Here is a 22,479-nt window from a genome sequence, read left to right on the forward strand (position 1 = left end):
ATAATATGGGCTTCCCAGGTGGCGCTAGTGGTAAAGAATTTAACTGCCAATGCAGGAAACACAAGAGATGTAGGTTCCATCCCTGGGTCAGGATTTCCATTTCTCCTGGAAGAGGAAATGGTAACCCACTCCAGTATTCTTGCCTGGAAAATTCCAAAGACAGAGGAGCCTGGTGGGTTACAGTCCATGAGGCTGCAAAGAGGTAGACATGACTGAGCAACTGAACGCACAGGCTACACATGCTCGGTGCTACTCTATTCCTCCTCATAGCCCCGGCCCCAGGTCATCCTGACTATCACTCCCCTCCTCCACCAACTGGGGAATTTCCAATGCCTCTTTCAGGTAAAATATACCCATGATTACACTTTGCTATGGTAGAATTCTTCCGATCAGTGGATTGGGCTGAACTTTATATGAAGACATTACTCACACCCCCCGCCCAGTTTTTTTTTTTTTTTTTTTTAAATCTCAGTTATAGGGAGTTGAGTTCATCATCAACTGGTTTCTATTGACATTGGTGGAAAAGTTTTTGTCTGGGCTGTCTATGTACACAAAGCCCACCCATCCTTTTAAATCCTCCTCGGTCAAGACTTACTGTTGAAACATAGCATTTAGGTTTAAAAATAAACCATTAAACTATAACAAAATTCCATTTTTTTTCGCTTTTACATTGCTTGATAGGCTATGAATGATTTAGGAGATGATCTGAAGAACAAAGGGATGAAATTTCATTGAGTTAACATTTTTGCAGAGGGATTAGGTCCTGCCAAGGGTGATCTTCTTTGTCTCCCGAAACATCAATGGCATAAAATCAGAGAGTATGCAGACAATCCTAAGGAGTTGTAACTGTATTATTAGGGTGTGCTCATTATCAAAGAATCCCAAATGGAAACAACTCTTCACATATTCAGCCATTTGGAAGCTAGTTTAGATACCCATGAAATCAGAAGTTTGGCAGCACAGGAAATGAGATTTGCAACCTAATGCTGTCTAATATTAATTAAATTTAATATAGCTCAGTTGTTTGTTTTTTAGATATTCCCAAGAAGAATACCAGAAAAAAAGTAACACTGAATTTGTAGTATATGTATAATTTAAATTATATAATCATACATGTATTTATAATTATGTATTCATATTTAATAATGTAAATTGTCATATATTCTAGATTTCTGAATATTTCTAGAATAACTGAGTAGGAGGAATGGATATATCAAATTAATAATTTCTATGAAATTGGCTACCTTGGAAAGTTAACATGAGAATATACTGATATAATGTTACTCATATAAATACACATTTTTCTACACTGTGAAGAAGGCCAGAATATTGCTATGTACCCTGCCTGATAAGCATTCAGGAGTGGGAGCAATTAAAGCTGCCTAGAATTTTATGAGATGACATCACGAGGAAATGACTGCCCAGCTGTGTTCGAAAATGTGTCTAAGAGTGACCATTACCTTGGAAATGTGTCCAGTAACACATGAAGGACAAAAGATGATAGCTATCTTGGTGAATATTCACTGCATCCAAATTCTGATGGATTCCCCTTTGTGAAGGTGATTATATATATAATGGAACTATCACTGTCTCTTCCTTAACTGGTATAAGCATGTAATATTTAACACAGGGCAAGAAACATCCAATTTCTACTAGCAACCCAATTTATATTACAGTTAGTCTTGGGGATATTTAGATGTTAATGTTTAGACATTACTGAAATACATAAAATTAGATCAGCATTCCCAGCATTAGCACTAATATAGCAGACACTGACACTGGTTGTACATACAAGGAAAAGTTAGAAGAAGTCAAGTCCAAAGGGGCAGAGAACCTGGGTTCAAGGTCCTAGCCATGCTGTGAAGCTTACCTCACAGAGCTCAGGTTTCATTGAATATAAAATAAAGATAAATTTGTACATCATAAACCAGGATGTTGATAAATTTAGTGAGGGGCTTTGAAAATATACAGATTCTGAAGACCTAGCCTGTAATTTATGTATAGAGTGAGGTCTAAGAAAGTGCAAGTGTGAAAACTCACCAGAAAGATCGCTGCTTTCAACTAAGGTGGAATAACAGGGACTGTGCTAACTCTCCTGAAAGAACTCTAAAAAACTGGACATGTGTGCTAAGTCGCTTCAGTTATATCCGGCTGTTTGCGACGCTATGGACTCTAGCCCGCCAAACTCCTCTGTCCATGGGATTCTCCAGACAAGAATACTGGAGTGGGTTGCCATTACCTAAAAAACTGGGTACAACATATGAAAAATGATTTTTAAGACACTGGACATCAGACAACAAAGTTTAATAATCTCTATGGGATAGGAAACAGATGAGGTGAGTCTTGATATTACCCCAGACTATTGCCTGGAAAGAGTTTCCAGGTTATGTTTCTGTCAGGGGGGGACAAGTGTTGGTCTCCCTGTGTTGGAGAAATGAACTTGAAAATCCAAGAAAGCCAAAGTGGCTACAGTTTGCAGAGTAAAGTGCTACAGAGAAAAAAACATACAGAAAGATCTCTGAAAAACTGCAGAGGGGATGCCTGTTAGTCTTCAACTGAGTTCTGACCAGTGCATGCATGTGAAAAAACCACACAAGGGCAGGGAGAAAAGGCAACATTAAATCCTGATAAAAATCCCTCAGCAAACTAGGGGAAAGGGGAACTTAACCTGATAAAGAATATGTATGAAAAAAAAATCTTGCACTTAACATTATAATCAATGGTGAAAGAATTATTTCCCCTTAAGATCAGAGCCAAGACAGGGATATTTGCTCCTATTTCTAGTCTACATTGTAATAGTGGTTCTAGCTGATGCGATTAGTCTAGAAAAATAAAAATAATTACATCCAGATTGGAAAGAGTGAAATAAACTTTTCTTTATTTGTAGGTGGTCATATTGTCTATGTAGAAAACTTGATAGAATTTACAAAAAAAAAAAAAAAAAAAGAAGAACCGATAAATGAGCTTAGAAAAGTTACGGGATATAAGATTAACATATAAAACTAAATTGATTTAGATATATTAGCACTGAATATTTGGAAGCTGCAGTAAATGTCATTTACAGTAGCATAAAAATAGAAAGTACTTAGGCATAGATCTAACAAAAGATGGGTAAAATTTATACATTGAACTATGAAATATTGCTGAGATAATTTTTAAAAAGACCTAAGTAAATGGAGAGATATACTGTCTATACCTTGTCTATGGGTTGGGAGATTCAATACTATTAGATGTCAGTCATCCCCAACTTGATCTAAAGATTTAACAGAATTCCAATCAAAATTCCAGTAGGCTTTTTTTTTTTCATTTATTTTTATTAGTTGGAGGCTAATTACTTTACAATATTGTAGTGGTTTTTGTCATACATTGACATGAATCAGCCATGGATTTACATGTATTCCCCATCCCGATCCCCCCCCCTCCCACCTCCCTCTCCACCCGATTCCTCTGGGTCTTCCCAGTGCACCAGGCCTGAGCACTTGTCTCATGCATCCAGCCTGGGCTGGTGATCTGTTTCACCCTAGATAATATACATGTTTCGATGCTGTTCTCTCTAAACATCCCACCCTCGCCTTCTCCATCCAGTGGGCTTTTTGATTGAAACTAGCAAGCTGATTTTTGTTTGTTTTTGCAATGAGAATTTTTATTCAGTACAGAATACTGATTAAATCCTACAATTTTCAGATTTCTATTGTTTTTCCTTTTTGAAAATTTTATTTATTTAACTGGAGGATAATGACTTTACAATATGTGTTTTGTTTTGCCAAAAATCAACATGAATTGGCCATGGGTGTACATATGTTCTCCCATCCTGAAACGCCCTCCCACCTCCTTCCCCAGCCTATCCTTCTGGGTTGTCCCAGAGCACCGGCATTGGGTTTTCTGCTTCATACATTAAATTTCTAACAAGCTGATTTTAAAGTTCTTATGGAAATCCAAAAGGATCTAATTCTAGCGAACAACAGCAACAGATTTTGGAAATGAAGAACAAAGTCAGAGAGCTAACTCCACCTGATGGGTAGATGAAAACTTGGCTAGCTCGAAATTATATTCTGAGGCACACAACTAGGAACATTCTGAAACTGTATTAAATCATTGTTTTCCTATTTAGCAAATGACTAGTTCGATGATTGCAGCCATGAAATTAAAAGATGCTTACTCCTTGGGAGGAAAGTTATGACCAACGTAGACAGCATATTGAAAAGCAGAGACATTATTTTGTCAACAAAGGTTCGTCTAGTCAAGGCTATGGTTTTTCCAGTGGTCATGTATGGATGTGAGATTTGGACTATAAAGAAAGCTGAGCGCTGAAGAATTGATGCTTTTGAACTGTGGTGTTGGAGACGACTCTTGAGAGTCCCTTGGACTGCAAGGAGATCCAACCAGTCCATCCTAAAATAGATCAGTCTTGGGTGTTCATTGGTAGGACTGATGTTGAAGCTGAAACTCCAATACTTTGGCCACCTGATGGGAAAAGCTGACTCATTGGAAAAGATGCTGATGCTGGGAAAGATTGAAGGCAGGAGGAGAAGGGGATGACAGAAGATGAGATGGTTGGATTGCATCACCGACTCGATGGACATAGGTTTGTGTAGAGTCCGGGAGTTGGTGATGGACATGGAAGCCTGGCCATGCTGCGGTTCATGGGGTTGCAAAGAGTTGGACATGACTGAGCAACTGAACCGATAACTGAGTTAGATGAACAAAACAAGGTGCTGGAAGTGTATGAGTTATGGCTTAGTTGCCAGATTATATGAAGTATGAGGCTGAGTGTAGGGATCAAAAAACTTTTGTTCTAGCAGAGCCCATATATCTTAAAGTACTCATATGGAGAAACCATATTTACCTTCTTTCCCTTGCTCATTGTAAGGAGTAAAACCCCTAAATATGTTTAAAAGCACAAAATACCAAGCAGCTCTAGAATTGTTAGCATGTCAATGCAGCTCTTTCATAATGGGTATTTGGGAAGGAGAAAATACTAAAATTATTGTCCATTCTGGGGAAAAAATGCCCAAAAGATGCTCAAAGTCTGGAACACCAGTAGGGTGCACAAGCTTGGTGTTCAACTCCATATCTTCTTGGGTTGAACATTAATTCAGAGGAGTAGCATGGGGGGAAAATGAAAGTATAATATAGGTTCAGTTCAGTTCAGTCGCTCAGTCGTGCCTGACTCTTTGCAACCCCATGAATCACAGCACACCAGGCCTCCCTATCCATCACCAACTCCTGGAGTTCACTCAGACTCATGCTCACTGAGTCGGTGATGCCATCCAGCCATCTCATCCTCTGTCGTCCCCTTCTCCTCCTGCTCCCAATCCCTCCCAGCATCAGGGTCTTTTCCAATGAGTCAACTCTTCACATGAGGTGGCCAAAATACTGGAGTTTCAGCTTCAGCATCAGTATAATATAGGTACATACTAATTAATACAATTAAACAAGAGTTTTATAGGACTTTCTACTAGCTCAGCAGATATTGGGCTTTACTGGTGACTGGTGAGGATTAAATGAGACAAAAGCACACACAGAGCATGACATACAAACTATGGCACTTAATTTAGGAATATAATTTCAGAAATATATGTGGTTTTCAAATAACATCCCCTATCAAAAAAATTAGAATTTAAGAGAGTAAAAGCATTTCTTTCTGTGAGGAATATTGAAAGGCAAGCACTTTGGTCCACTTCCATTATTGCCATGGTTACCTGGAAACTCAGAACCAATCATGAAACATAGTTCTCACAATTCTAAGAGTCCTATTAATTTTTTTTTATCAGATTTATCTTTCCTGTGGTACTAGTTTTCTGCTTCAATTAACTTTCTCTAAAATGCCTACTCCTTTTTGGAAAGAGGGAGAAAGAAGGAAAATGAACGAATGAATAAAGAGACATATCTATTCAGATTCATTCAATAAACATGTATGAACTATTGCAGCAGATCCCATTTAAACCCTGCTTGAAAACTAGCCTCTTTATATTATAATTACATCCCAGGGTCTGTGAACGTGTGTGTGTGTCTATCTTGTATGTCTGTGTCTACCCTGGTTCTATTGAATCTCATTCTTTAGGGACGTTGAGTCAAAGGAAAATCCATCCTTTTCTGGCCAAGGAGGATGAGGCGTTAGTTAATTAAATTCCCTGTAGGCGTCTTGCGTGATGCAGTAATACTAAATCCAGAGATAAGTTGTCTTGGCAACGGCTTTGGCGACTGTTACCAGCCTGCTTTTTAGGCTTGTGAATAAAGATGTTGGAGAATGTAAATCACCAGCTGAGGTCTAGCAGATTTTATTCTCACTCTTCCAAAGGAGCTGGACACTAATTGATAATACAGTACACTTTCATTTATGTTTGAATACTAAAGAAAGGTTCATAGCACAGTCTTTGGATGATTACATATATTATTCATGCTTTCAAAATGTAATAAAGATACATAGTTAATATCAGCTTTCCAATTACAGTTTATGACCAAGCTCAGTGATGGTTATAGTTTCTGGCAGAGATTTTTAATTTTCTTCAAATGCTTTCTTGGGATTCACAAAGCAGCTTCAAGCATAAACATGTTTAGCTTGGGGGAAACGGAGGGGTAGAAATCAACACACATGCACATGAAGACATCTTTATGCAAAATTTTTTCCAGTGATGAATCGTGAAGAAGCTGACAATAGTTATATTTTTCAAAATAATTTCTTCTTAATTAAAAAATCCTTTTAAGGTTCCACAGGTACTGGAGAAACTGGCTACCAAGTGAATTTGTGAACTATCAATTTTCTGGCTAGCTAATGCGTGGTGATGTCCTTTCTTAGCACTAACATAATATATGCCCATAAAGCCATTTTTACTAGATAATAAAGTAATCCTTATTCCACATTGAGTATTTTTTTAGGAATCTTGGGTATTAAGCAATTATGTAGAACTGAAAGGGGTCTAAGATCATTTGGCCCAACCTCCTTCCTTTATAGAAGACGATACTAAAATTCACAGAAACCATGAAAGTGCTGAGCCTTTGTAACCACCATCAGGTCATGGGTTCCCCAGTATCACCAAAGCAATATAAAGGGTCTTGTTACTGTGGTTTTCTCTGCATTTATTTCTGCCTAAAACAACCTTTCATGATATTTTTTCCATCTCATAGAGATAGTATGGTATGATTTAAAAGTTTGGACTGCTGAGTCATATAGCTCAGGATTCAAATTCAGATTACTTACCTTTTTAAAAACAACTCTAGCCTCCATAATCTTGATTCTTATATAATTGTTGTGGTTAGGCAGAATTATATAATTCTTATATAATTGTTGCCCCAGCAATAGAGTACATGGAGGGGTTCTATAACCTGGAAAGAATGAAGATGACAAAGGAAATTTGTGAGAGGCTGATCCCACTCTGCCATGAGAACTTCACATATGTATAACACATGGTTAGAGTCAACTAACTCTACAGAACAAAGCATGTTTCACTATCAGTTTCCATTTAGTGCCCAGTGGTAAGCTATTCTCATCTGGGGTTGCTAAGGAAGAGGCTTGTCATGTCTGAATCTTTTTTCTGTGACCCATCCTGTCCTCTGGACTTCCCAGGTGGTGCTAGTGGTAAAGAACCTGCCTCCCAGTGCAGGAGATGTAAGAGATGTAGGCTCGATCCTTGAGTTGGGAAGATCCCCTGGAGAAGGGAATGCAACCCACTCCAGTATTCTTGTCTGGAGAATCCCATGGACAGAGGAGCCTGGCAGGCTACGGTCCAGAGGTTCACAAAGAATCGGACATGACGGAAGTGACCTAGCACGCACTCTCACACCCTGACCTTTTCCCATGTAAGTTCTGGTTGTTCAGTCACTAAGTAGTATCCAACTCTGCAAACCCACTGCAGCATGCCAGGCTCCCCTGTCTTTCACTATTTCCCAGAGTTTGCTCAAACTTATGTCCACTGAGTTGGTCCATATAGGTTAGTCTGCAACAAAATATCTGCTTCTTAGTTCCTTATATGTCAAAGCCAAGAAGGACTGTAAGACACTATAGCTCTCTCTCTGGCACAGTGTGCTCAGCTTAAAGAAAAAAAGTCCATTACTTTTGAAGTAGGTGATAAAGTCTCTCTGTCCATAACTCATTAGGGCAGTGCTGACCTATGGAAATTTCTGCAGTGATGAAAATGTTTCCTGTCTACACTACCAATGTGGTAACCACTAACCTCATGGACCTACTGAGCACTTGAAACAAGACTAACATGATGGACTAGCTGAATATTGTATTTTACTTAATATAGTTAATGCAAACTTTAAATTGAAATGGCCATATGTAAGTGGAGGCTGCCATGTTGGACAGGTTGGTCTAGAGGCTGGATGAATAGACATTGGGAGACCGCTTCTCTGCTTCCTTCTCTCCTTCCTTCTCTTTCCTTCCTCTCTTCCCACTTTCCTCAACTCTTTTTTCCAGTTTATATAATTATATTTTATATAAATTTATATATTTATATTAAATATATTAATTTATATATATATTTATACAAACATATACACATGATAAAGTAACCCAGGCCAAATAGGGCTTCTCCCAAGGAAATGTATTTGCTTTTTAATAGAAACCTCTTGGGGACAACATTTAAACTGGAAAAAAAAGAGTATGTCAGACTTTGTGGAATTCTGGTAGGGAATCCTTTGAGGTTAAGGAGGTTTGTGGTTATTCTGTGCTACTCAACCTACCTCTTACAGGTAATATCCACTCTGCCAGTTTAGAGCAGAAGGCATAGCTGAGCACCTTTTGCGTTGCTGACACTGATGTTTTCTGATATGTTGTGCATGTGTGCTAAGTTTCTTTGGTCATAGCCAACTCTGTGTGACCCCATGGACAGTAGCCCGCCAAACTCCTCTGCCCATGGGATTCTCCAGGCAAGAATACTGGAGTAGGTTGCCATGCCTTCCTCCGGGGATCTTCCTGACCCAGGGATCGAACCCATGTCTCATGTCTCCTGCACAGGCAAGTAAGTTAACACCACCTGGGAAGCCCCCCGATAGACTGCAGCAATGTTTTATAACCTTTAAAATAACCTGATACAGAATTGATTACCAATAGTTTTTTTTATTAATTGGTTTACTTTAATTGGAGGATAGTTTCTTTACAATATTATGGTGGTTTTTGCCATACATCGACATGAATCACCCACACGTGCCCGTATGTCTCTCCATCCTGGACCCCCCCCCACTTCCCTCTCCACTGCATCCCCCCAGGTTGTCCCAGAGCACAGCTTTGAGTGTCCTGCTTCATGCATCAAACTTGCACTGTGTTCTATTTTACAGATTAGAATTGATTACCAATAGTTTTTACTATTCTATGTCATTGAGTCTAGACTCCGTTCTTAAAACAGATAATGATTTCATTTTTAAAGACTTTGCTCATCTATCTCTAGTCCTCCCATTCCCATGTATTGTGTAAATAGAGATACTACTCAGGTTACAGTAGTTTCTTTAAACCTTATTCATTGCATGAACACAATGCTTCCTTCATTCTACTAGGTCCTAGAGGGAAAAAAAAGGAACGAGATGAACCAAGCATTTATATTCAAAGATGGAAGACAGACAAAATGTTTCCTAGGTAATTTCAGTAGAAATTTTCCTCTTCAGTATCTCATGTCTAGTGTTTGGAGGGGAGATGTTTTGGGAAGACTTTATCTCTCAGTTTTTGAAATCAACAGTGATTTCTGAGTGCATGTCCTGTGGTTACTGAAGCCCAGTTTCTTCTTTCTAGGTACAAGCTGACTTGTGACCCAGTCAGGTGGAAATAAAAAAACAGAGCCTTCTTGGTGTCTGAGAACCGGCCTGCTCTCTAAAGCTGTTGTTCCAATAAATTACTTCCTAAAACTGAGTCCAAATGTGAAATTTAACCCACTATGATGACTACACTGATTCATTTAGCAAACTTTCCAACTCCTCTTAGCTGCAAAATATCCCTTTATATTTTTTTCTGATGAGGCAAATGGTTTGTTTTTGGAAACCTTGTAAAATCATGGACATCTAGAGTGGTGCAATATCAAAGTAATTTGTACCCCCACTCATTAGCAAAGTGATCAATTAGCCAAACAGTCAGAAAAATCATAGAATAAGGGAAACTCTTCTTCATTCATTCATTTAATATTTTGGTGCCTCCTATTTTAGGACCCCAGTCTGTACACATTCTTTCATTCAACAGCAATAAGAATTACTAGTAAGTTGTCATTCTCATTCTTACTTGCAGATGAGGAAACTGAAACTTAGAGTGTTAAAGAAAATTCTGCAAGATTTCACAATTCACAGTGGAAGAGTCGACATACAAACTCAGGTCTGTATGTTCCCAGGGACAGCTTTTTCACTTCTCATACATTTAATCTGCTTGAAACATCAGGCTATAGTGCAGTGTATAACTCATACTTCATATTTAAATTCCAAATGCCTTTACCAGGGAGTCTTGTCTATTCATTTAGCAGGTCTGACAGGATTTGAAAAAATAGATGTTTATCTGAATTAGTTTGCATCTTTGAAGAAAATGCATTTCTTTAACAGTATTACAAAGTACAATATTTCATGAAGCGAAACTTTTTATCATCCAACTAGTCCTTTTTATGAGGTTTTAGAAAATGTGGGGGGGGGGGTGTTTTGTTTCCCACAAACACACACTTTACTCCAATCTTGAAATTTGACTTTTGTCCTTGAATTTTTCCTTTTAGAATAAAAAGAAATCTCATTCTCAAGAGATACTGGCTTATAAAATCAGTTCACAGTTTAAATTCATCTAATTGTTGGCCATGCAACTTTGACAAAGACAGTTAGCTCCTGAAGCCTCGGTCTTATTACCTGTGAAATGGAAATTATGGTCATGTTACTGATTTACTTTTTTCCTTCATGGAAATAAGGTTTATAATGGGTTTGACAGAGCCAATACATCCCCCCTTGATATGAATCTTGGTTTCTTATTGAGTACATTGTCCTCTCTTCATGTCCGTCACTTGCTATTCAACAGTGACAGATAAATTACTTGCTTATGTAACCTCTATATCATGCCTGGTGTTAATATTATATCTATAGCATTCTCTTCACTAAGGAGCATCCATAATCTTCTCCTCCTTAATTTTCTAGAAATACCAGAATATATACCACTAGGATTTTGCATGTAATTTGAGCAAGAGAAAAACACCTATGGATGTCTGAGATGAGTATGATTTCTGTAAGCTTCTGTAATGGTCACTGCAGAGTGACCATAAGGTGACAGCCTCCTAGGAAACTGGGGCCAAGCAGAAGTCCCAAGCAACAGCCTTGATGGCTGATCTTGCATTCATAGCTCTGCTATAGCTAGGTCAACATCTGCCAAGGTGATAACCGCCAAGAGGTCCACCAGCCAATAGTCGAGAAAACTGCTTCTTGACAGTATTTTCTAAAAAGCAGTAACGGCGCCGTGCTTCCATTTTAGAGTGCCATAGGCTTTCAAAATGCTTTATTCCACTTAAGCATCTAAATCCTACAGTGGTTTAAAAGGGAAGGTGATGTCTTCCTTATATTTTCTTATTGTTTAAAGTCATTGTTTCTCAACCTTGACTGTACATTAGAATATCCTGGGGAACTTTTAAATCAATTTGTGGGGCAGAGTCTCAGAGACTGATTTTAAAAGCACCCCAGGTAATTCTAAAGTGCACTCAGATTTGAAAACCATCTTTCCAGGTCCTCTCAATTTATTCATTCATTCACTCACCATTTATTGGACACTTTTTCATGTCAGCTTTCAGCAAGGCGATGGTGATGATGTAAAGTGAGATTCTACAATTGCCCTCAAAGATGATGCAACTTAGTAATTCAGTTCCATGGAATTCAATTCAGCAAACATTTATCAAGTTCCTACTACATGTCAGATACTATGCTGGATACAGAGGAGGCTGAAATGACAGCAATTCCTGCTGTTTAGCATTTAACTTCAAGTGGGTAGTGTGCACAAATAATTGTATGAGGCAGAGTTTGATGTTGTTAATGTCTCACCTTTCTATAACATTTCACAGCCTCTTCATCCACCCATAAAACATGGAGCTCATTCAATAATTCTTGAGACTGGTAAGCAGCTAGCTAACAATGTCTGAAGTTCGAAGAGGAAGCTGACATGCTTTGCAAATGAGAGGCAGAGTAAGACCAGACACCTACATCTATGGATCCTGGGGTCAGGGCTCACTGCATCATTCCATGCTGTGTTGTAGGGCTCCGAAAAGAGTGTTGATTTTGACTGACTGCCGGAGTAAAGGTGTTTACTCAAGGATGTATTTGTGCATTTGTTTGGGGGAATTTTATTTCCTGCAGAGTAAATAGAGGACCATTTCTGTCCATTATTTTTTCTGGGCTTCTTCCTCTACCCAGTCAGGGGCCTCTTCTGATGCTGTCTTCACATTCATATCCTTTTTATAAATGATGTCCTACTTTCACCAAATTTCTGATCTCTAAAATTGTTCTGGATATCTAATATCTTGAAGAGAAAATTGAAAATATTTAGTCCCAGCAGCAGATCTTCTTGTCACCAGCTTCTGTCAATCACAGAAGCATTTAATTAGGCTACTGAAAATTAGTCAAATGTATATAAAAGAGAAGCCAGACAAGTTTCACTTTCAGGGATCTCCATCCTGTCAGCTAATAAAGTATTAAGCCAAATGCCATCTGGATTGGGACTGGCACATGAGGTAGTTGATGAAGAATATGTTTTAAGAATTAACCTTCTGGCAGATTTGGGGAGTTGACTCTTTAGGGAATGAGATGTGGGTGAATATCCTTTTCATGTGCAGAATCAAAATGATACTAGCATCCTTTAGCATCAATAAACATAGCAACATATTCACAGGGCCATTGTTTCATTTTTCCACAATAGCAAAGAATCCACTAAGTGGATTCCCAGAGGACCCATGGCACAGAAGACTTTGCTACTGAAAATTTCACTGCAAGACTGTGAAGTTATCTACCCTTTCTTTAAAAACTTAGCACTGTTAGGATTGGGGCTTCCCAGGTGGCACTAGTGATAAAGAATCCACCTGCCAGTGCAGAGACATAAGAGATTCAGGTTCGGTCTCTGGGTCAGGAAGGTTCCCTGGAGGAGGGCACGGCAAACCACTGCAGTATTCTTGCCCGGAGAATCCCATGGACAGAGGAACCTGGTGGGCTACAGTCCATGGGATCCAAAGAGTTGCACACGACTGAAGTGACTTAGCATGCACACATGCATTGTTAGGTTTGTCCAGATTTAGATGCCATAGCCTAAGAGAAGCACTAAAAAACTGTGGAGTACATTCAGGAGAAGACATTCATGTGATCAAGAATCTGAATTTTTTTTTAGAGAGGAACAGTTGATGAACTATAAAGTTGTAGGCTGAAGAAACAACCAGAAATGCAAATGGAAGCATGAGAAATCTTCAAGTATGCAGAAATCTTTTTGTGGAAGTGGGATTGTGTTCAGTCTGTCTAGCTTGAGAGAGAAAAACAATTACCAGGGGTAGAAGGGACAAAGGGGCAAATTTCAAATTACCCTGATATGGAAGAACACTAAAATTTTTAAGCAGTAGGAACAGTTACTTCATAAACCCCCTTTTTTCAGAGATGTTCAAGAATATTGTGTTAGGAATATGGAATTAGGGATTTTTCAGTTAGGTGAGAAGTTGGTTTTATGAACTTTTCTGGGAATGTTAACAGTTCTGAAAATCCACCTGAATCTTCTTGTCTCTAATTATGCTTATCATATTATCTACATCATTGAACTTTGCTCTCTCAGGAGAGGGAGAATAGTTCACTGATATCAAAAATTAGTCATGCATGTGAACTGGACAGGTAATCCACTACCCACACTTCTAGCTGTGGAGGAAACTCAATGAGTTAGTCCACCAGAAAGGACTAAGGCATGGAGACTCTGGTAGAGTTGCCCCAGTTCACAAGTACAGGCAGGACTGACACGGGCATTCAGGGAGAAGAGATGCTGACACTAAGCTGTGGAGGGCTGAGTACCAGGGCACAGTCCTGGTCATGACTCCTAGCCATCTGGGGGCCCCTGCACCCCCACTGAGATGCTCATATCTCTTGGCATTTCATCGCAGTACATCTGTAACGTTCACTTTAGGAAGCAGAGACTCAGAAGTTGCAGAGGACTGTGGGAAAGACCTATTGGTTGAAAAGGGGTTACACTTACTCTGCCCAGATTCAGAAAAAGACAGTGACCAGGGGTGGGCATTTCAAAAGGACCAGGTTTCAGTATAATCACTTGGTGGAAGAACTTTAAAGCTATTGGACAGTGGAAGCAGCTGCTTCACAAAGTTATCTGTTTGTGGATATATTTAAAAATAGGTTGTCACTTCATGGAAGAGGGTTCATCAAAATTTATCTAATATGACATAAAGTGAAAGTGAAGTGAAAGTCACTCAGTCATGTCTGACTCTTCATGACCCCATGGACTTCTTCCAGGCCAGAATACTGGAATGGGTAGCCTTTCCCTTCTCCAGGGGATCTTCCTGACCCAGGAGTCGAACTGGGGTCTCCTGCATTGCAGGCTATCAGGGAAGCCCTAATATGACATAAGAATTTAATTTAAATGAACTCTTACATTGAGTAGGAATTGGATGAAATGTATTTTCCTTGAACTTTAACAACTGCAATGTAGTTTGTTCATTCATTCAACATAACCTGAGTCTCCTAGTCCACACATAGCTAAGGGTCCTTATTCTATTGTCGATATCCAAAGATATTGCCTATACTATTACTTCAGTTGAGAGCAGTGTTTTGTTTATGTCTGAATCTGCAGTGCAGAAGAGAATGCCTTCTACAGAGTAGATTTGCAATAAATGTTTGTTGAGAATATCAAATAAATTTTGTTGATTTTAGGAACTGAACATGACTGAATTCTTTTTGTGTACTAAATATGCCTACCTAGAATGAGTATCACTAGTTAATATTTCTTGTTATTGTCCAGGTTCTAGGCTTAATGCCTTACATGTATTGTCTCATCCAAATCCTACAAACAAACCTTAAAAAAAATCATGCAGGTAATCCCCTAGTGGTCCAGTGGTTAAGATGCTAAGCTTTTATTGCTGAGGTCCTTGGTTGAACCCCAGGTGAGGAAGCAACAGGCTGCTGTTGCTTTTCTTCCCCATTCTTCATCCTCCCACAAACAGCGTGGTGTGGCAAAAAAAAAAAGATTGAAAAGTTAAAAAAAAAAATTATGCACATAGGATCATCAGACTGTTTTTACTAATGAGGAAACTGAGGCACATAGAGGCTAAGTAGTTCCCCTTTGGTTCCACAGAGATTAATTAGATGATGCAGGATTGAAATTTAGTTTGTGGACTTCAAAGAAAGCATAGTTTAGCAGAGCACTGTACCTCGAGTGAAGGAGTGATCATTATCAATCATTAAGAGGGCAGCATGTATTTTAAACAAGTGTGCACGTGTGTGTGTGTGTGTGTGTTTAGTTGTTCGGTTGTGTCCGACTCTTTGAGACTCCATGAACTGTCATCCGCAAGGCTCCTCTGTCTATGGGATTTTCCCAGGCAAGAATACTGCAGTGGGTTGCCATTCCCTTCTCCAGGGGATCTTCCTGACCCAGGGATCGAATCCAGGTCTCTTGCATTGCAGGTGGATTCTTTCCTGTCTGAGCCACAAGAGAAGCCCATTTAAAACATAGCTAACAATTACTGAATGCTTTCTACATGCGAGGTACTAAGTATTTGCTCCTTGCCCTCATAGCAGTCTCATAATATAGATAAAATTATGTGCTCACTTTATAGATAAGGCACAGAATTTTTGCATCTAGATTTATTAAACCCTAAAACTTTTCTTCTCAATAGTGTGTGGTCTTATTTTCCCTTTTGTGATACTGAAGGGACAAATAATGAATCCTTCTATGAAGTATACATGTTGCTCTAAGAAAACTGTATTTGATTTTACCTGGAACTGGATCTCAACTCATCAAATGTTTTGTTAGGATATTAATGTTCCAAAATGCCCTTTATGCTTGTCCACTGGGCCACTGTTTTACCTGAGGGTTTATAGGCAGCTTAGAAGATAGTGGTGAAACTCATCATAAAGGCAGTAGTTGTGGAAAAAAAGTAGTCCAAGTGGAGATGATCTCAGGGCCTTGGTCACCATTTTACCAGGAGCGGGATCTTGGAGGACACTTAATCTCCCCATGCCTTAGTTTCATCATCTATAACATGAGGATGATAATAATCCCAACTTCACAGTGCTGGTTAAAAAGCTAGTATCCACAATGCCCTGAATTTCAGGCCTGACTCAGGCTGCTGTTGATCTCCTCCATTCCTCATCCCCTCAGCTCCCTTCTTCTCTCTTTTATTCTCCCTCTTTCTGTTCCTCTTCATCATCCCCTCTCTTCTTCCCCACCATCTTTTTGTTATTCACAAAACTTTAATGGAGATTAAATTAGTCCCTACAAGATATAATTCACTCCTTTTTTTCATATTTTCACCAAGCCAAAATCAGTCACATTCATAGTTGGGTTGAAACCAAAAGCTGTAACTCTGTTCTAATAAAACACATGACTTTAGGGAAGGAGGCATAGCTCTCCTTCCTCCACTATTGGTTTAGTATGTTTGCCATCAAAAGCCTTCTTGCAGAGAAAAAGGAACTGTACTGACTTATGCAAGTATGTATGTCCACCAGAGACAGTGGTTCAGGGTGGGATGTTCTCAGGAAAAGCCGGGTTGTGAGATGTGGCAGATTAGGAGGAAGCCAAGAATCCACCACACTAACCTACACATCACCTAGGCAAGTTATTCACTAAGAAAAAATGTTTCTCCCCTTGCCTAGAAATCCCTCCTGGATGCTTCCAGGTTGAGATCTTCATATTGTACTTTAAAGACGCTAAGCAGGAGGAGGATTTGCCATTTCATTTCTTGGCCTTCGTTTCCCTCTCTCTCTCAATGAGGACTGTGCCGCCTCCTCCTGGGGTGTTGTGGGGGAGATGAATTAGCTAATATGGATAAAGAGTCTTTGATGATGACTGCTAAATGTGTGTACCGTGTAATTGCCATTTTCCCCCAAGAAAATGTTCGTATTGTTACTAATTAGGCATTGTTGACGCACCTCGTGCCCCATTATTTTACAGTTGTCGTGCAATTAACTGGCAGCGGGACCATTTCAAATGACATTTATTGCCAATTTCCCTGGTTTAATTTTTGGAAATTTTATGGGAAGCCTGGGCATTGTTTCTTATTCACCGCGACTTAAATAATTAACAACGTAAATATGGCTTTGGGTGGTGAGATTGTCAACACCCAGAGTTCTTTAGAGATTTTAATTAAAAACACTAGGCACCTGAACTTCAGGGGAAAGCTCATTATAGCAACTAAGCATGCGGAACGCGTCTTCTCGGTGGGTCTGTGGCTCCTTGTGCCTGAGAGCCTGTGCACGTGTGTGTATGTGTTTACATGTGTGTGTGCGCGAGTATGGCTTTGTGACCAATAGTGTTATATGAGATACGAGGACAAAAACAAAATCCTCCTTTGGCTCAGCCTTCTCCAAGACATACACTAGAAAAGCTGACTAATGAATTTTTCTCCATTTTCTTACTATAACGTAGAGATTTGAGCCGGCTCAAATCAGGCATCGTTTATTAGATGTCTACTATGCTATTACATGGGACTTCCCAGGTGGTGCTAGTGGTAAAGAATCTGCCAGGCAATGCAGGAGATGCCATTTCAATTCCTAGGTGGATAAGATCCTCTGGAGAAGGAGATGGCAACACACTTCAGTACTCTTGCCTGGAAAATTCCATGGACAGAGGAGCCTGGTGGACAGAAGTCCATGGGGTCGCAAAGAGTCGGACACGACTGAGTGATGGAGTGTGTGTTATTACTTATTGGACTCGATGAGTTTCATGTTTTTTTTTAAGCTTCACAAGTCAGTGAGTCCTCACACACTGACAAAGTGAAGGTGCAGAGAGGATAAGTAAAGTGCCCGGCATCACACAGCGAGTCAAGATGAAGACAGGACTTACACCCGAGTCTGTCAGATTCTGAAGCCTGGACCCCTCCATTCTCTCTCCTGAACAAAATTGCTGAGCTTTCAGTCTGGCAGTGAGTCTGAGCATTTCAAAGGCCAACCTGTGCCTTCTCCAGAAGCCTTGCAGGATCCGCTGTCTAAATGCATATTCTCTCCTCTATCTGGTGCCACTTTCTGTCACTTCTCACAGTCTGACTTTTATTTTAGCTGCATGCCAGCTGGGACGACTGTTTAATAGGATGGTTATGAAAGCGTGGCTTTGGAGACCCCTGGATTATATTTCTCACTCTGCCTCTTCGCATCTGGGTCATCTTAGACAAATGTCATCTCCTTAGCTTCATTTTGTTGGTGTGAAGATGAAAATAAAAGTAAATATGGAAAGTGCTTAGGAGGTTTCTTGGCACATAGAAAGCACGCAGTACACAATAGGATGCATGGATATGTTGGGGCTCCAGTTGGGCTACCCCAAATTAGGCCACAATGGCAAATTGATTACTTTGAGTTGAAATTGCTTGAGAAACAGCCAATGTGTGCCACAAAAGGGGAGGGAAAGAGGGAGCAGCTTTAGGAAACCAACGACACACTTTTCCCAACCTAAAGATGTCCTACAACCCGTGAAGCTGTGCGAACGTGCAAGTGGCCGTGCCTCCGCTCTGCAGAGTCAGCCCCCGCAGGGATGACCAGCATGATTGGCAGCCCGTGTGCCTACAGGATGCCAGCTTCATGGGGTATGAGCTCGTATAGGCCCAGCTGCTCCACGAGGCATCTCTCCATGGCAGGGCTGGTCCAGGCATCACCCTGTCTCCCTCACTGACCCTGCCTGCTGGAAAAAGCAGGGCTGCATGCTAACCATCTCCTGTTTTTGTGGGGTTTTTGTTTTGTTTTACTCTTTGCTCTTACCTGCCTGGATGTCCGCAGGATCTGTGTGTCTCCAGCAGGCACAGACGATTCTCAGAGTTTCTCTTAACTGAATGTGAGAGCAGGGTCACTTGGTTTGAAAGCAGAATGAAGTGGGCTTGAGGCATACTTCCATCACTTGCTGGCAACTGGCAGGCCATTGAGCCAGTAGTCTGAGTTTTGGTTGTTTTATCACCTGCCAGATGGAGTAGGGGGAATAATAACTATTCCACATTGTGAGGATCAAAGGGGAGAAAGATATCACTCAAATGAGTGAGTTCAGATAAAATTGTCACTTACTGGGTACATAACAGGGACTGGATGATGCTGGAAACATTATCTTAATAGTCAGTTGACACTACCATCCCCTTGGGTACAGGTGAGGAAACAGAGGCTCATAGAGGTGGTTTAACTTGCTGGAGATTTCCCAGGTTTTATGCCTAGGCTGGGTCCAGATATCCAGTATTAGCCAGGTTAGAGGCTGCCTGGGCCTCAGAGAGGACAAATTAGCTACCTAGTAAGTGGTCTGACTGGATGTCTAAGCCTCTGCCAGCAGAGAGGCTCCTTATTTGAGAAGGGCTTGATGAGGAGCTCTCCTGGCTGAATTCTGTGTGCTGGTAGGAATGCAGTGAGGTTGGGGGTTGGGAGGAAGAAGGATCTGAGTTTCATTATTTGTTTAGTCACTCACTGGGTGCATCGAGTGTGCCTTGTTCATGTTCTCCTGTGGCTTCCCTGGACCTCTGCACAAAGATCCTGATGCTATTAGATGCCACACGGCCCACCTCCACCACCTGCTGCAGCCTCCCATCACCCCACCCTTTCAGAGTCTGCTCCCTCTTGTCCTTGCACATGCTGCTTCTTCTGCCTGGAACTTTCCCCTTATTGCTCTTGTGTCACCAACTACACCTTCTTCATCCTTGGGGGCTCTCAGTCCAGGCCTCTCTTTCTCAAGGCAGGCTGCTCTGGGGCCAGTTTCCAGTGTGAATCACTATCTTTTCTATTATCCATAGCTTGTACTTGCCTTTCTTTCCTTCAGAGTGCCCCAGTCTGCATCTGTACCTTGTCTAATGGATCAGTTGGTTAATATTTGTCTCTCCATTTTAGATTCAAGCTCCATAAGAGTGGGGACATAGCATGGCTGGCACAGAACCCAGACATCTTCTAATAAGAGATACCTACTATGTACATATTCTCTAAATCCCTCTCTAAATCCTAGTCAGTCTTCAATTTGTGAAACTAGCATGTTCAGTTCAGTTCAGTCGCTCAGTCGTGTCTGACTCTTTGTGACCCCATGAATCGCAGCACGCCAGGCCTCCCTGTCCACCACCAACTCCCGGAGTTTACCCAAACTCATGCCCATCGAGTTGGTGATGCCATCCAACCATCTCATCCTCTGTCATCCCCTTCTCCTCCTGCCCCCAATCCCTCCCAGCATCAGGGTCTTTTTCAATGAGTCAACTCTTCGCATGGGGTGGCCAAAGGATTGGAGTTTCAGCTTCAGCATCAGTCCTTCCAATGTACACCCAGGACTGATCTCCTTTAGGATGGACTGGTTGGATCTCCTTGCAGTCCAAGGGACTCTCAAGAGTTTTCTCCAACACCATAGTTCAAAAGCATCAATTTTTAGGTGCTCAGCTTTCATCACAGTCCAACTCTCATGCTAAATAAATATTTGTAATGCACTCCTCCCAAGCATCTTCTATTCCTTCCCATCACTAACTTAGTTCATATCTACATATTCCTTAATGGGTCAAATGGACAATAACAAATAAATAGAGGAAGGAAGGAATGGATATAATTTGACTTATTACACCCTTAACTGTTAGCAAAGCTTGAGCTTCAAAAAGTGTTTGTCATTATTTTGTAGGGTTTCAACGTCGGGTAGAGAACCCAAGAGCTGCTCTGCCTATCTAACTGGCAGCTCCAGTCCATACCCCTAAAGTGATTCTTTGTATGTGTGTAAGGGGGGGGGGGGTGTTAAGCATGGACTTTGGAACCAGACTCAGTTCATTTCAGTTCAGTCGCTCAGTCGTGTCCAACTCTTTTGCGACCCCTTGGACTGCAGCACTCCAGGCTTTCCTATCCATCACCAACTCCTGGAGCCTACTCAAACTCATGTCTGTTGGGTCCGTGATGCCGTTCAACTATCTCATCCTCTATCATCCCCTTCTCTTCCCACCTTCAATCCTTCCCAGCATCAGGGTCTTTTCAAACGAGTCAGTTCTTCACATCAGGTGGCCAAAGTATTGGAACCGGACTATCTGCATTTAAAACCTGACTATACCACTTATTAGTCCTGTGAATTTAAATTAGTTTTTTGACTCAGTTTTATAATCTGTAAATGTAATAATAGTCTAAGGTAATAATAATAATAATCTGTAAGGTAATAGTAGTCCTTACATGGGAGTGTTGTAATGAAGATTAAATAATATTTATTTATTTCACAAAGCATTTAGAACAGTTCCTGACATACAGTTCATGCTACATAAGCACTGACTTTTATTTTGTTTAGGAGGTAAATCATGTTATGCTTTTCCATGTGCCAGCTTCATAAAACTCACTTCCTTCCTAAGTCTCCAACCATTTCCCTCACAGTTCTGGCTTCTGCCTCCCTCTGACCTGAGTGCTAAAACCTATTTGCTGAGTCTACTTGAATTATGACAGTATTTTTTTTCTTCTGTGATTGCCTTTGAAAAGGGAATTTCCTTTAATTTCAAAACAAATTTTAATTTCAAATATGATTTCAATTTCAATGTGATTTCCATTGTAATTTCTCTACTGGTGGAAAATTGTCTTACAGTCTCAGTTTTACCTGAACTTTGTCTCGGGAAAATTTGGTTCAACAGAATCAATTAGCCAGAAGGAGCAGTGCTGGGGAGGGAGGGAGCTTGAGAAAGGTGGCTGTCAGTCTGAGTGAACACAGCTCAGCTCTTTTGAACTGATGGGAGCTGGAAGTTCTGATGTTAGCTTTTGTGCCCATTAACTCTTCTCTTCCTTACCTCTCAATGAACTTCCTGGCTTGCAAGCTGATATATCTTTTTTTTTTTTTTAAAGGAATGTTAATGAAATGTCTTTGTAAGATGGGCTGCCAGGGCAATTTAAAAACAAAACTGGCTATTAGGGCTATTAGGATTCACTAAAGGCTTAGAGATTTGAAACTAAAGTATAATCTGGTTAAAGCAGAAAATTTTGTCTGGTATGGAGGACAACATCCAGAATCTAGAAGAGTCTTAATTGCAGGCTCACTAATTAGGACTTTGGTGACCTTGAGAGAAGTCCCTTCCTTTCTCTGGACCTCCTCATCTGTTAAAGGAAATAGTCAATTATTTACTCAACAAATATTGGCTGAGCTCCTATTATGTTCTAGGCACTACTGGACTAGATAAACTTTTAACTAGTTTTACAGTTGAACAATGCTGTGAAAAATATTCCTGAAACTTCAAATATGATGAACTTGAGGGTAGGGGCAGAGTGAGCTGCCTTGTTTTAATCTGAGCAATTAAGATAGTGTAAGGAGTGGCAAGGCACATAATATGCCATATTTGGATATATTTGGTGTTTTTTTTTTCCAAAAATCCAGTTTTTGCCTTTCTTGCTTTC

Source organism: Muntiacus reevesi, chromosome 12 (genome assembly GCF_963930625.1).
Source record: "Muntiacus reevesi chromosome 12, mMunRee1.1, whole genome shotgun sequence".
NCBI lineage: Eukaryota > Metazoa > Chordata > Mammalia > Artiodactyla > Cervidae > Muntiacus > Muntiacus reevesi.